We start from the raw sequence: 15,148 nt of genomic DNA on the forward strand, positions 1-15,148 counted from the left end.
TACCAGCATATGCAGATTGTGGCATAAGTGCATACCTTTCACTTCATCACCCCTGATATGGACAAAACGGAAAAAACAGGCAGGGGTAGAGGCAGACCCAGAGGAAGGCCACCCGGCAGGTCTGTGCGAGGTCGTGCTGCTGTGATTTCGTGCGGCCCATCAACTCCCAAGCTCCCCCTCTGAACTGTCCCCCTGTTCATTTCCTCTATTGGGAACATACGTGGGATCCGTATCATCGTCATCATCATAATCATCCTGCCCAGCTTCTCTTGCCTCAGACACCTCCAAAACTGCACCAACAGCAGGTACTTCATCCTCCTCCTCCGCACACGTTATGTCCATACTGTCGTCTAACTCAGACATATGAGGTGGTGTAACTTTCTTACACAGAGAGGAGTAGGAGGAGACGAGTTCCTGAAAGAAGCAGGGGTAGCTCATCGTCAGAAAAAGCTGGTGGCAGTGTCCGGCGCCATGGATCGCCACCTATGTACAGCCACCCAACATGCCCTTCAACGTCAGCTGCTGATGCCACCATAGTGCCATCACCCCAGGGGGGCTCAGCAGTTTGGAAATGTTTTAATGTGTCTTTCTCAGATCGAAGCAATGCCATCTGTTCTCTAAAAAGGTGATATCCAAACTGTACCGTTAAGTTGAGAGGCAAGTGGTGTCATCTCTGGCACACAGCATTGGGTCTAGGGTCCACCTGACCACAGATGCCTGGTCTGCCAAGCACGGTCAGGGCAGGTACATTACTTACACAGCCCATTGGGTCAACCTGGTGACCGCTGAAAAGCAGGGAGTACGTGGCTGTGCAGCAGACCAACTTGTGACACCTCCACGGCTTGCAGGCAGGCCTCCTGCCACCTCCTTTCCTCCTGCTACATCCTCTTCGCTGTCATCATCCTCCTCCTCCTTGGCTGAGTGGCAGTTCAACTCTACTGATGCTGCAATCTCCTCTCCAGCTACACAGCCCCAGCTCCCTAGGGCCTATGCTGCATGCCAGGTACAACGGTGTCACGTCATCTTAGACATGTCTTGCCTCAAAACGGAGAGTCACACTGGAGCAGCTCTCCTGGCTGCTCTTAACAAACAGGTGGATCAGTGGCTGACCCCGCACCAGCTGGAGATTGGCAACGTGGTGTGTGACAACGGCAGCAATCTCCTTTCCGCTTTGAATTTGGGAAAGCTGACACATGTACCCTGCATGGCACATGTGCTGAATCTAGTCATTCAAAGATTTGTGTCAAAGTACCCAGGCTTAGAGGATGTCCTGAAGCAGGCCAGGAAGTTGTGTGGGCATTTCAGGCGGTCTTACACGGCCATGGCACACTTTGCCGAGATTCAGCGGAGAAAGGCACCTCATTTGCGATAGCCCGACTTGCTGGAATTCGACCCTCCGTATGTTCTCTCGCCTGCTAGAACAGGAGAAAGCCGTCACCCAGTACCTCTACAATTTCAGTAGAAGGACACTGTGACGGTCGGCCTACCGCGTGTCACTTATGGCACCACCTCCTGCCCTACTAGCTGCGGGAGGACAGGTGGCAGCCTGATACCGGCTGGGGTAATGTGAGTCAGTAGCCAAGGTACAAAAGGGCGAGGCAGAGAATGGTCTAAACAATCTGGGTCATACACGGGTATCAGATGGCTGCGGTACAAGGGACTAGACAGAGAGTGGTCTTAATACAATCCGGGTCATACACTGGTATCAGATGGCTGCGGTACAAGGGACTAGACAGAGAGTGGTCTTAATACAATCCGGGTCATACACTGGTATCAGATGGCTGCGGTACAAGGGGCTAGACAGAGAGTGGTCTTAATGCAATCCAGGTCATACACTGGTATCAGATGGCTGCGGTACAAGGGGCTAGACAGAGAGTGGTCTTAATGCAATCCGGGTCATACACTGGTATCAGATAGGCAGATATACGGACCAGGCCTGGGACTGGGTCAGCAACCAGAGCCAAGGCTAGACAAGCCACACGCCTCACTGACCCTAGACCCCAGTGACTAGATAGGTACAGTACGAACAATGGAGCAAGGCTACCACTACAAGACAGGTACAGTACAAACACAGAAGTATGGCTAACACTACCTACAAGCGGCAAAATACACGCTATAACAGGCGTGCAGCCGCGTCCCGGAAACCCTTATAAGGCCTCCGCATGCGTAATTTCCGCCGCGTCAGACGCGACATTCCGTCGCGTCACTTCCGGAACACCCGCCGCCTGTTCCCATAGGTCGGACGCGTATGTCCCGCGCGTCCTCTGGAACGCATACCTCTGCCTGTTGCTGCAGGCTGAGGCGGCGTGGCACGCAAGCCGGAAGCGCCCTACTCATAGCAGGCATGAGAGGCCGGCAGTATTGTTACACTACCCCCCCCCTGAGGAGTGCCCTCCGGGCACTCTACCCCTGGTTTGCTGGGGAAATTAGCATGAAATTCCCGAACCAAATCTTGGGCATGTACCTGCCTTGCCGGAATCCAGCACCTCTCCTCCGGTCCGTACCCTTTCCAGTCGATCAGGTACTGCAGCGAGTTTCTAACCCTTCTTGAATCCAAGATTCTCTCCACTTCGTATTCTGTCTCCCCTAACACTGACACGGGAGGTGGCGGGGACGCGGTGGTCTGAGACCCTTTTACTGGTTTCAGTAAGGATACGTGAAACGAATTCCCGACTTTGAGAGAGTCAGGTAACTTGACCTTATAGGCCACTTCATTCAACTTCCTAATGACAGGGAACGGTCCGATAAATCGTGGACCTAACTTGGGCGTGGGTTGCCGCAATGGGATGTTCTTGGTGGACACCCAAACCAGATCCCCAGGAGACAAGTCCGGTTCCCGTGACCGACGCTTGTCAAAGGCGCGTTTCTGTTTGTCTACCGCCTTGCTCAAGTTTCCCCGAACCTGTTCCCATACCTCCGCCATGTGAGTGACCCAATTCTCAACCGCGGGAAGATTCGAAGGAACTCCTGAAAGTGGAGAAAACCTGGGACTCAGTCCCGTAACCACCTGAAATGGGGACATGCCCGCAGAAGAACCCACCTGGTTTTTCAGGGCAAATTCCGCGAACGGGAGGTATGCCGCCCATTCTTCCTGATTGCCAGCTACATAGCAACGCAGGTACTGTTCTACCGACTGGTTTAGTCTCTCGGTCTGGCCATTAGTTTCGGGGTGAAATCCCGATGAAAAGGATAAGGTAACCCCCAGTCGAGAACAAAAGGCATGCCAGAACCGAGAGACGAATTGAACTCCCCTGTCGGAGACAATTCGATCTGGTGCTCCATGAAGCCTGAACACATGGAAAATAAAAAGCTCAGCCAACTCTTTTGCTGAAGGTAATTTAATCAACGGAACAAGATGGGCCATCTTGCTAAAACGGTCTACAGTGACCCAAACAACGGTGTACCCATTGGAGGCAGGAAGATCCACAATAAAGTCCATGGAAATTTCAGACCAAGGTCGAGATGGAATGGGTAAGGGCCGCAAAAGCCCACTGGGCGCAGTCCGAGAGGCTTTACTGCGGGCACAAGTGGCACATTCCCTCACAAACGCCTTAGAATCCCGAGTCAACGATGGCCACCATACCCAACGTGACAGTAGTTCCCTGGTCTTGCTTTCCCCTGGGTGACCGGCCGCCTTGTCTTCATGGAACTGCTGTAAGACCTTGAGCCTCCACTGGGGTGGAACGTACATCCGACCGGCAGGTTTTCCCAACGGAGCTTCACCTTGACAGGAAGAAAGAAGGTTCATTAAGTCTGTCTCTGGTACGGAAGTAGTCAGAGTAGCAACAAAACATTGGGGGGACACTATCGGTTCAGGAACCCGGGTCTCAACTGTACTAGGCCTAAATGCGCGTGACAAGGCGTCGGCTTTCACATTCTTTGGGCCTGGTTTGTAAGTGATAGTGAAACGAAACCGGGAGAAAAATAGTGCCCACCTGGCCTGTCTGGGGGTCAACCTCTTAGCGGACTCGATGTATTCCAGATTCTTATGATCTGTATACACGGTGATAGGGTGAGTAGCCCCCTCTAGCCATTGCCTCCACTCCTCAAATGCCCACTTAATTCCCAATAACTCCCTGTTCCCGATGTCGTAGTTCCGCTCCGCCGGGGAAAATTTCTTAGACAGATAGGCACAAGGGTGTAGTTTTTCGGGGCTCCCCGAGTACTGAGAGAGGACCGCTCCCACTCCAACCTCAGAGGCATCCACCTCCACTATGAAGGGACGGGTGACATCTGGATGCGTGAGAATGGGAGCAGAGCAAAAGGCTTCTTTTAGGCTCTTGAAGGCCAACTGAGCTTGAGGTGACCACTGACTGGGATCAGCTCCCTTTTTAGTCAGATCGGTCAATGGGGCCACCTTCAATGAGTATCCCTGGATAAACCTCCTATAGTAGTTGGCGAATCCCAAGAACCTCTGGAGAGCCTTGAGATTGCCGGGTTGTGGCCAGTTGAGGACTGCGGACACCTTAGCCGCGTCCATGGTCAGCCCAGAATCCGATACCACGTACCCCAGAAACGGTACCTGGTTGACCTCGAAAATACATTTCTCAAGCTTGGCGTACAAGCGATTTTCCCTCAACTTCTGTAGCACCCTGCGAACATGGTGTCGATGTTCCGCGACAGTCGGGGAATAGATGAGGATGTCATCTAAATAGACGATGACGAATTTCCCGAGGAAGTCCCGAAAAATGTCGTTCACGAATTCTTGGAAGACTGCGGGGGCGTTACAGAGCCCAAATGGCATCACCAAATACTCATAATGCCCATCGTGAGTATTGAACGCAGTCTTCCATTCGTCCCCCTGCCGAATGCGAATGAGGTTGTACGCCCCTCTCAGATCCAGTTTCGTGAACACCCGGGCCCCGGCCACCTGGCCAAACAGATCCTCTATTAGTGGAAGAGGATAGCGTTTTTTTATGGTGATAGCGTTCAGACCCCTATAATCGATACAGGGTCTGAGCCCGCCATCCTTCTTCTCTACGAAGAAAAATCCCGCCCCTGCCGGAGAGCTAGAGGGCTGGATGAACCCCTTTTCCAGGTTCTCTCGAATATACTCCCGCATCGCTGTGCGCTCAGGGCCTGACAAGCTGTACAGATGACCCCGAGGAGGCATGGTTCCCGGTAACAGATCTACCGGGCAGTCGTAGGGGCGATGCGGCGGCAGCTTCTCCGCAGCCTGGGGTGAGAATACGTCGGCGAATTCCTTGTAGTGCCCGGGCACCTGCGACGAAATCACCTGGGTGCTAAGGATAGGGAGTGTCGAAAGGCAATTCTGGTGACAGAACCCTGACCAACTAACGAGTTGCCCCGTGCGCCAATCCAACACCGGGTTGTGTTGCCTCAGCCACGGCAACCCGAGTACCAGGGGTGTGGATGGCATGTTCAACAGGAAGAACGTTATCTTCTCTGCATGCAGAGCCCCGACTTTTAGGTGCAACTCTGGGGTCCTTGCCACAGGAGTGACTAACTCCAACGGCGAGTCGTCGATGGCCGTGACTCGTAAGGGGCTTTGGAGAGGCAACGAGGGAATATTTAGCCGTGCGGCCACTTATAGATCAAGAAAGTTCCCAGCAGCCCCGCTGTCAATGAAAGCCTGCCCGGTCACCCCTTTTCCCTTCCAGTCAAGACTAAAGGGTACAAGAAAACGTTGTTCTTTCAGAGGAATTACCTGCCCGCCTGGATGAACTTCCTCCAACTCATCTAGGCGCTGGCGTTTCCCGACTTCTTCTCGGGGCAGGTACGGACCATGTGACCGGCACCCCCACAGTAAAGGCACAGCCCTTGGGTTCGCCTGCGTGTCTTCTCCGCGGCGGACAGCTTGGAAGCTCCGATCTGCATGGGTTCCTCGGGGGGCATTGATGGGCTGAGCAAGCCCGCCACCACGGGTGCAACACTTCCCGCGCCTGACCGCTCTGAGCGTCTCTGCCGAATCCGGCGATCCACCCTGATGGCAAGGGTGATAGCCTCGTCCAGTGTCTCGGCCGGAGGGTAGTTGATCAGGTGGTCTTTAACTGTTTCAGACAACCCAAAGTTGAACTGATCCACCAATGCTGGATCGTTCCATCTGGAGGCCACTGACCACCTCCTAAATTCTGACGCGTACACCTCCGCCGTGTTTTTCCCTTGTTTTAAGGCCCTGATCTTATGGGAAGCGGTGGTGGTGATGTCAGGGTCTGAGTACAGCACGCCCATTGCCTGGAAGAATTCTTCCACCGAGGCGAGAGCGGGATGCCCCTGAGGAAGGCTATAGGCCCATGCCTGTGGATCCCCTTGTAGCAGCGAGATCACCAGGGCCACCCTCTGAGTCTCCGTCCCCGTGGCCTGCGGCCTTACAAAGAAATACATCATACAAGAATTCATAAAATTGCTAAATGTGCTCCGGTCTCCGGAGAACTTCTCCGGGAGTGGAAGTTTAGGTTCAGCCACGGATGCAACTGGGACAACCGGTACGACCGGTAAGACAGGCGGTGGAACCGGCGGAACCGGAGGGGGGTCAGCAGCATCCTCTGGCTCATCTCCCAGAGGAATGGCCGCGGCCGCGGCCTGTGCTAATGGGGTCACCATGTCGGCGAGACCCTTGACCATAGCAGACAGCTGGTCTATCTGCCTCTGCAAATCCTCCATGGTGGAGTGTAAATATATATCCCCTAAGGATAAAATGTTGGCCTGTTATAATGTGACGGTCGGCCTACCGCGTGTCACTTATGGCACCACCTCCTGCCCTACTAGCTGCGGGAGGACAGGTGGCAGCCTGATACCGGCTGGGGTAATGTGAGTCAGTAGCCAAGGTACAAAAGGGCGAGGCAGAGAATGGTCTAAACAATCTGGGTCATACACGGGTATCAGATGGCTGCGGTACAAGGGACTAGACAGAGAGTGGTCTTAATACAATCCGGGTCATACACTGGTATCAGATGGCTGCGGTACAAGGGACTAGACAGAGAGTGGTCTTAATACAATCCGGGTCATACACTGGTATCAGATGGCTGCGGTACAAGGGGCTAGACAGAGAGTGGTCTTAATGCAATCCGGGTCATACACTGGTATCAGATGGCTGCGGTACAAGGGGCTAGACAGAGAGTGGTCTTAATGCAATCCGGGTCATACACTGGTATCAGATAGGCAGATATACGGACCAGGCCTGGGACTAGGTCAGCAACCAGAGCCAAGGCTAGACAAGCCACACGCCTCACTGACCCTAGACCCCAGTGACTAGATAGGTACAGTACGAACAATGGAGCAAGGCTACCACTACAAGACAGGTACAGTACAAACACAGAAGTATGGCTAACACTACCTACAAGCGGCAAAATACACGCTATAACAGGCGTGCAGCCGCGTCCCGGAAACCCTTATAAGGCCTCCGCATGCGTAATTTCCGCCGCGTCAGACGCGACATTCCGTCGCGTCACTTCCGGAACACCCGCCGCCTGTTCCCATAGGTCGGACGCGTATGTCCCGCGCGTCCTCTGGAACGCATACCTCTGCCTGTTGCTGCAGGCTGAGGCGGCGTGGCACGCAAGCCGGAAGCGCCCGACTCATAGCAGGCATGAGAGGCCGGCAGTATTGTTACAGACACAATCTGGGGAGATGGGGATGTTCTGGCCCAACAACTGGACACTCATGCGAAATGCATGCAGGCTCATGTGGCCATTTGAGGAGGTGACCAACCTGGTGAGTCACAGTGAAGGCACCATCAGCGTCTTGATCCCGTATGCTTACTTCCGGGAGCGTGCCGTGCATAGAGTGGTGGATCAAGCTGTGGAGGAGCGTGAAGAGGAACAGTTACGGGAGGAAGCGTTGTGGGAACAATTCTCATCAGAACCAGATGTTTCCTCAACACCTGTGGCAGCACAGAGGGTGGAGGAGGAGGAAGAGTCGTGTGGGGAAGAGAAGTCAGACTCAGATGATGAGGAAGTTGTTTCTTTGGAGAAGGAGGTGGCGGCACGAGAACAACCGCAGCAAGCATCGCAGGGGGCTTGTGCTGCTCAACGTTCGCGTGGTATTGTTCGTGGCTGTGGTGAGGAGGAGGACTTACCTGACATCACTGAGGAAGAGCAAGAGGAGATGGATAGTACGTCTGGATCCAACTTTGTGCAGATGGCGTCTTTCATGCTGTCCAGCCTGTTGAGGGACCTCCGTATTAAAAAGCTCAAGGGGAATGAGCTGTACAGGGTGGCCAGAGTAAGCTGGCAACTATGCTTTACAATGCGTTTAAGGATGGTGTCACAGCACCACGCAATAAAGGTACCACTGCCAGTAATCCTTCTCCCATGTCCATGCAGGCAAGGACAGGACGCTCCAGCGATCTCATGGTGATGTCGGACATGCGGACATTCTTTAGTCCAATGCGGACATTCTTTAGAACCACCCTCCACCAACGCCTGGACCGGCAGGTAGCCGACTACCTGGCTTTAAGTGTGGATGTAGACACTGTGAGCAGCGATGAACCCTTGGACTACTGGGTGTGCAGGCTTGACCTGTGGCCAGAGCTGTCCCAATTTGCCATCCAAGTGTTCAGTACCTCACCTTTATCAAAATAATTGAGGCATGGATCCCGGAGGGCTACTGCCCGCCCCAAGACTAAGTCAGTCCCCACACACAGCATCTCTGCCTGCACGGCGTGTGGCTGCCTGCCCCAAGACTAAGTCGCTCCCCACACAGCACCTCTGCCCACAAGCCACTTGATTGCCTTCTCAGCCACCACCAACAGGGTCTAGGACTCCAGGTGGATTCCTGAATTGTTAAGGCCGCTGCTAGCAGCGGCCGCTATGATAATTTTTCTGGTGTATGTACATGCCTGCCTAATTTTTCTGGCTGCACTGCAGCTGCAACAACAAAACAAAAGGCATGTACATGTGCCAATTCCCATTCGTGATCATTACCTTGCCGTGGTGAAGGGGCTTGCGTATCACAATGAAGCATTGACCGACGGCAATATGAGTGTCTCATGGGGGGGGGGGGGGGGGGCGAGCACACCCAAGATAATAAAGTCATTGCTTCATTATGGACAGACCAAATTTGATCAGCTGGACAGTCACTGTTTTTCTATCATTGAGCATATGGGCTTGAAAACCGCCACGGCCTGCACTCTGGCCATGGTGCGCACCAGTCCAACACGGCCGTCACTACACAAACAGCTGTTTGCGGTGCGTTACACAGTGAGTTTGGTGTGTCAGTGTGAAGCAGTACTCTAATTACACTCCCTGATTTATGTATACACATGCAAGATGTTTGAAAGCACGTTAGGCCTGCAATTTAGCATTCAATGTGATTTCTGCCCTTAAAACGCTGCTTTGCGTCACATCCAGATTTTTCCCCGGGACTTTTGGCATGTATCCCACTCCGCCATGCCCCCCTTCAGGTGTTAGACCCCTTGAAACATCTTTTCCATCACTTTTGTGGCCAGCATAATTTTTTCTATTTTTCAAAGTTCGCCTCCCCATTGAAGTCTATTGCGGTTCGCGAAAGTTTGCACGAACAAAACTCTTGCGGAAGTTCGCAAACCCGGTTCGCGAAACAAAAATTGCAGGTTCGGGCCATCTCTACATACAATTTAGTCAATGGAGCAGTCCCAAAAATGATCAACAGAGAATAATCCTTAAAGGATAAGTCTTGGAAATGTTAAAAAAATCACATTTACTTTCCTGTGGCTTCCTCCAGCCACTGGAAGCTTATGTGTCCCTCGCCCCCGCTTTACTCCAAGCCGGTCTCCTGGGGTCCCTTCCGTAGCAGCAGCCAACCTGGCAAGATCCCGTGATGCATCACTGCTAAATATGCAAAATATCCCTTTAAAAGTCAGACATATATCCAGAACTGCTGGAGTGTAGTGTGCCTATAGCTTATTGAATTTTACAGAGCCACACATATTAAACATGCATGCCATTGTTTCAGACTGGTAAGTGTTCAGCAGTGCAATGTGGAACTTGATCAACAAGTATTATAGAGTATCTACCCAGTAAGCTCATGGTCAAGGCAGTTTCTAGGTTAAATTGCACCCAGGGCGAGGGTGTAAAAATTGCGCCCCCTTCCCCCCACCCCCATGGACTCGTGAACCCTTACTCTTTAGGGACAGACAGTCACACAGCCACAGTTCACAAGTAGATCTGCCTACTTACTACCAGCCGCTTATCCAGGAGGAAGCAGGGACCAGGAAAATACACAGGCGAAGAGAGCCCAGAAAGTTGACTCCTCCATGGGCGCTGCGCACTGACAGCCTGCAGCGCCGCTAGAGGACATCAGGTGTCATCATGCAGTGGTGACGTGATGATGACCTGACGTCGGACGCAGTCAGCCCAGGAGGAGTCAAGGAAGGTGATCTTGTTGGTAATCTTCTTTCTTCTTCCATTAGGCTGCACCACGCGTCACCAGCTCCCTAGCGGTTATGTTCTTCTGCCTGCAATCCTTCTTCTACTTGCCGGTCTGTGCCCAAGGTGGTCACCCTGCCCGCACTGCCCAAGAAATGGCCCTGCTCATGGTGACTAAGAACCACTAGGTCAGTATCAAACTCAATCACATAAGTAGCCAAAATCTAAAACCAAGTGTAAGTCACTGGACAAATTGTTTATTAAGATTTAACATTTTACACCACATTCCAAATTATTATGCATATTATATTTTTCTCTGATTTTCCTAAATAGTGGATGCAAGTGGCAGTCAGCATAATGTTTGAATCCTTAACCATTAGAGCATAATGCAAATTTTACTTAACAAATCTCCTCATGATAACAGGATAGCTTTCAAAAATAAAAAATGTAAAATGCACTGTTCCAAGTTATTACGTTCAACAGAGTTTCAAAACATTTTATAGGTTGTAAAAAAATGAAAATGATCATTTGTTGAATTTTCTGCATTAGGAGGTCAAGTTATATATTAACATAGGACCCCTTTTTTGATAGAAGCTTCATAATTCTTGCATACATTGAACTTGTGAGATTTTTGGATAGTTTCTGCTTGAATTTCTTTGAAAGATGTCTGAATAGCCCCCTAGAGCTGCTGTTTGGATGTAAACTGCCTCCCACCCTAATAGATTTTTTGCTTGAGGATGCTCCAAAGGTTCTCAGTAGGACTGAGGTTAGGGGAGGATGGGGGCCACACCATGAGTTTCTCTCCTTTTATGCCAAAAAGCAGCCATTAATGCAGAGGTATTGCTTGCAGCAGGAAAGCATACTTCTTCTTTTTGTGCCATAGAAGAAAGTGGTCAGTCAGAAACTCCACATACCGTACTTTTCAGAGGTCATTTTCACAACTTCAGAGACCCTAAAGAGGCCACACAGCTCTCTTCCCATGATTCCAGCCTAAAACATTACTCCGCCACCTCCTTGCTGATGTTGCAGCCTTGTTGGTATAGGAAGACTATCCACCACTCCATCCTTTTGGACCATCCAGAGTTGCATGGCACTTAACAGTAAATAGGACTGTTTGAAGATGTGTTATCCTGTAGTTCTGAGACCACTGCAGCCATTTTTGCTTGTGAGCATTGTTTAGGGGTGGCCAAATAGAAGGTTTATGAATAACTGGAATCCTCTGGAGGGGTAACAGGAAAAAAGGGCGCCGGCAGCTAGTGGACAAAAAGGGCGCCGCCATTCACTCCCATAATAAATATCGTTTAATGGGCGCCGAACAGGAAAAAAGGGCGCAGGAGATTATTAATGTTTTACAAGCGGCGCCCAGAGATTTTTAATGTTTTATAACTGTGCTTGTGATGATTTAAGTTTAGAAAATGCGCCTGTGACGAATAACGTTTATAAAAATACTAAACATATTTATCGTATTTAACTAAAACATTATTTAAAATGTTATCCCTTACTGTTTGTAAAACATTATTATTCACAAAATAAAGCGATCAGTACATAACATAAATTGCAATATATTTTTTACAGTCACTATTTGTAAAACATTATTATCCACACAATAAAATAATTAAAATTTTTATTCCTTAATGTTTGTAAAACATTATTATTCACAAAATAAAGCGATCAGTACGTTACATAAATTGCAATATATTTTTTACAGTCACTATTTGTAAAACATTATTATCCACACAATAAAATTAATTAAAATTTGTATTCCTTAATGTTTGTAAAACATTATTATTCACAAAATAAAGTGATTAGTACGTAATGTAAATTGCAATATATTTTTTACAGTCACTATTTGTAAAACATTATCATCCACATAATAAAGCGATCAGTAAGGGGGGTGGTTAGGGTTAGGCACCACCAGGGGGGTGCTTAGGGTTAGGCACCATTAGGGGGTCTAGGGGTTAGGGATAGATACAGGGAAGGTTCTATGTGAGAGTAGGGTTAGGTATAGTTACAGTACAATATACACCACCAGGGGGGTGGTTAGGGTTAGACACCACCAGGGGGGTGGTTAGGGTTAGGCACCACCAAGGGGGTCTAGGGGTTAGGGATAGATACAGGGATGGTTCTGTGTGAGAGTAGGGTTAGGTATAGTTACAGTACAATATACACCACCAAGGGGGTGGTTAGGGTTAGGCACTACCCGGGGGGTGGTTAGGGTTAGGCACCATCAGGAGGGTGGTTAGGGTTAGGCACCACCAGGTGGGTCTTAGAGTTAGGCTCCACCAAGGAGGTCTTAGGGTTAGGCACCACCAGGGGGTCTAGGGGTTAGGAATAGGTACAGGGAGGGTTCTGTGTGAGAGTAGGGTTAGGTATAGTTACAGTACAATATACACCACCAGGGGGGTGGTTAGGGTAGGCACCACCAGGGGGGTGGTTAGGGTTATTAGGCACCAGCAGGGGGGGTCTTAGGGTTAGGCACCACCAAGGGGGTCTAGGGGTTAGGAATAAGTACAGGGGGGGTTCTGTGTGAGAGTAGGTTTAAGTATAGTTTTAGTAAAATTTTAGTAATACTTACTAATGTTTTACAACACTTATTACGAACGTAGTTATATTATATCATCGTTATAAACAATATTTTCAAATTTTATTATAAGAAGAATCGATAAATGAAGTTTCTTCACAATAATATACAATTATAACGATTAAACATATATTATCTTTTTTTAACAAACATAATTATAAGTTTCACTTTTGAAACAAGGAAGATTAACGTTTTCACAATTGCTAATTTCATACACATTATTTAATGATTTATACATTTGTAAAACATTATTTGTAAACGAAATACAACACAATATTTTTATAAACGGTATTACTGCTTATCGTTTACACCCTGCGCCCTTTTTTCCCGACGCCCTTTCATCAGTGTGGAATGTTTGTTGTGTGCCCTGAGGTGAGCAGAAATAACATCTGATCTCCCAGGATTCTCTGGTGTAGAAGGCTGCATAATGGAATCGCCTATGCCAGGGGTGACCATTAGGTAGATCGCGATCTACCGGTAGATCGCGAAGGCCTTCATGGTAGATCCCGACCCCACTACATTTTCTATTATGTATATACAAATGTGCTCCTAAAATTGTACATAGGTAGATCACTTTGACTTGCTAATTTTTAAAAGTAGCTCACAAGCCGAAAAAGTGTGGGCACCTCTGGCCTATGCTAACCGGCACTGGGAGCGCAGGGTTTCATACAAATACACAGCAATATATACATATAGGAATTGTTTCTAATCCTTAAACCAGGACAATTTATGTAAAAGTGGGTATCCTGAATATTGTATTACATTCCACTATATGTCGCTGTTGTGCATCTTTAAACGATACTAGAGCTGAAGGACTCTGGTAAAATGGCCATATGTTATGTGTGGGGTGTTAGTAGCAGATACATACCACGCCTTCTGTTGCCCTCCATCACTTGCCATTCTCCTGTAGCAAGCCCAGTTCCGATGGCTAACCCGGGCGTCTCAGGTAACCTCTGACCCGGACATACTGCGCCGCAAATGCACAGTATGTCCATTCAGCTGATGAGGACTACATTGGATGGGGGATGGGGTGGGGGCGGGATGTGCGAACTCTTGTATAGAGACAGCATTGAGTGTGGCCACAAGGGCAGGGCCGGCGCTACAATAAAGGCAGGGAAGGCAGCTGCCCTAGGGCCCCGGCCGCCTGGGGGGCCCCGGCCCCCGCTGACAGGCAGCCTGGGACACTGTCTGTGCTGCTGCTGGCTGCAGTGCTGCCTGTGTGTCCTGGGCTGCCCTGACTGTGTGTGGGTGCCGGCCGAGTGCGGTGCAGAGACTCGTTGCGAGTTTGAGCCTGGCCGGAGCGGGGACGGGGAGGAACTGAAGAGATACATACCGCTACCGCCGGTTCCAGCGTCAGGTCTCCATGGAAACCACCCGGCGTCCTCTCTTCCACTCAGCGCTGCCGGGCCTGGCTCCACCTCCTGGACGCACATCAGACTGACACCACGCAGGCATGGAGGTCAGTGCGTGGACGTCCATGCCTGCGAGGAAAGGGGAGAGGACGTCGTCACGTGACGTCATCACTGGAGCATCAGCGTGCGGAGACTGGAGAGCCTGTCCTGAGCCTGACTGACGTAAATGGTAAGTTAGTCAGGCAATCCTGTGGATGTGCGGGGGGGCTTTGGTGGTGATGGAGGTTTAGTTGGTGGTTGTGGCCTTGTGGGATCCTGCTTCCTGGGCCTTCCACTGCATTGTTTATTTTTATTTGTATGTGTAAGGGGAGGGGGACTGGGGGGGGGGAAACTTTGGTGGTGATGGGGGTGTAGTTGGTTGTGGCATTGTGGGATACTGCTGCCTGGGGCCTTCCACTGAATTTTTTTTTAAATTTGTATGTGTAAGGGGGGGGGGGGGGCTCAGGGAGGGAGGGGGATTCCCATTTGCCAAGCAATGTGGTGGAGGCGATCCTGATGCCTGTGGCCTGCCACTAAATTCTTTTTTTGTAAAGGGATACTTAAAGAGAGTCTGAAGCGAGAATAAAACTCGCTTCAGCTCTTATATTCAGCAGGGGCATGCGTGCCCCTGCTAAAAGGCCGCTATCCCGCGGCTGAACGGGGGTCCCTTACTTCCCAAATCCCCTCCCTTCTTAGCGTGGATCTCTCCTGGTGAGGCAGGGCTAATGGCCGCAGCTCTGCCTCACACACGTCTGTCAGCGCGTATCTTCGCCTCTCGCCCGCCCCTCTCAGTCTTCCTTCACTGAAAGGGGCGGGGGAGAGGCGGAGATCCGCCGCTGATAGACTCGCTGAGAGGCAGGGCCCCCTAT

Source organism: Hyperolius riggenbachi, chromosome 8 (genome assembly GCF_040937935.1).
Source record: "Hyperolius riggenbachi isolate aHypRig1 chromosome 8, aHypRig1.pri, whole genome shotgun sequence".
Classification (NCBI taxonomy): domain Eukaryota; kingdom Metazoa; phylum Chordata; class Amphibia; order Anura; family Hyperoliidae; genus Hyperolius; species Hyperolius riggenbachi.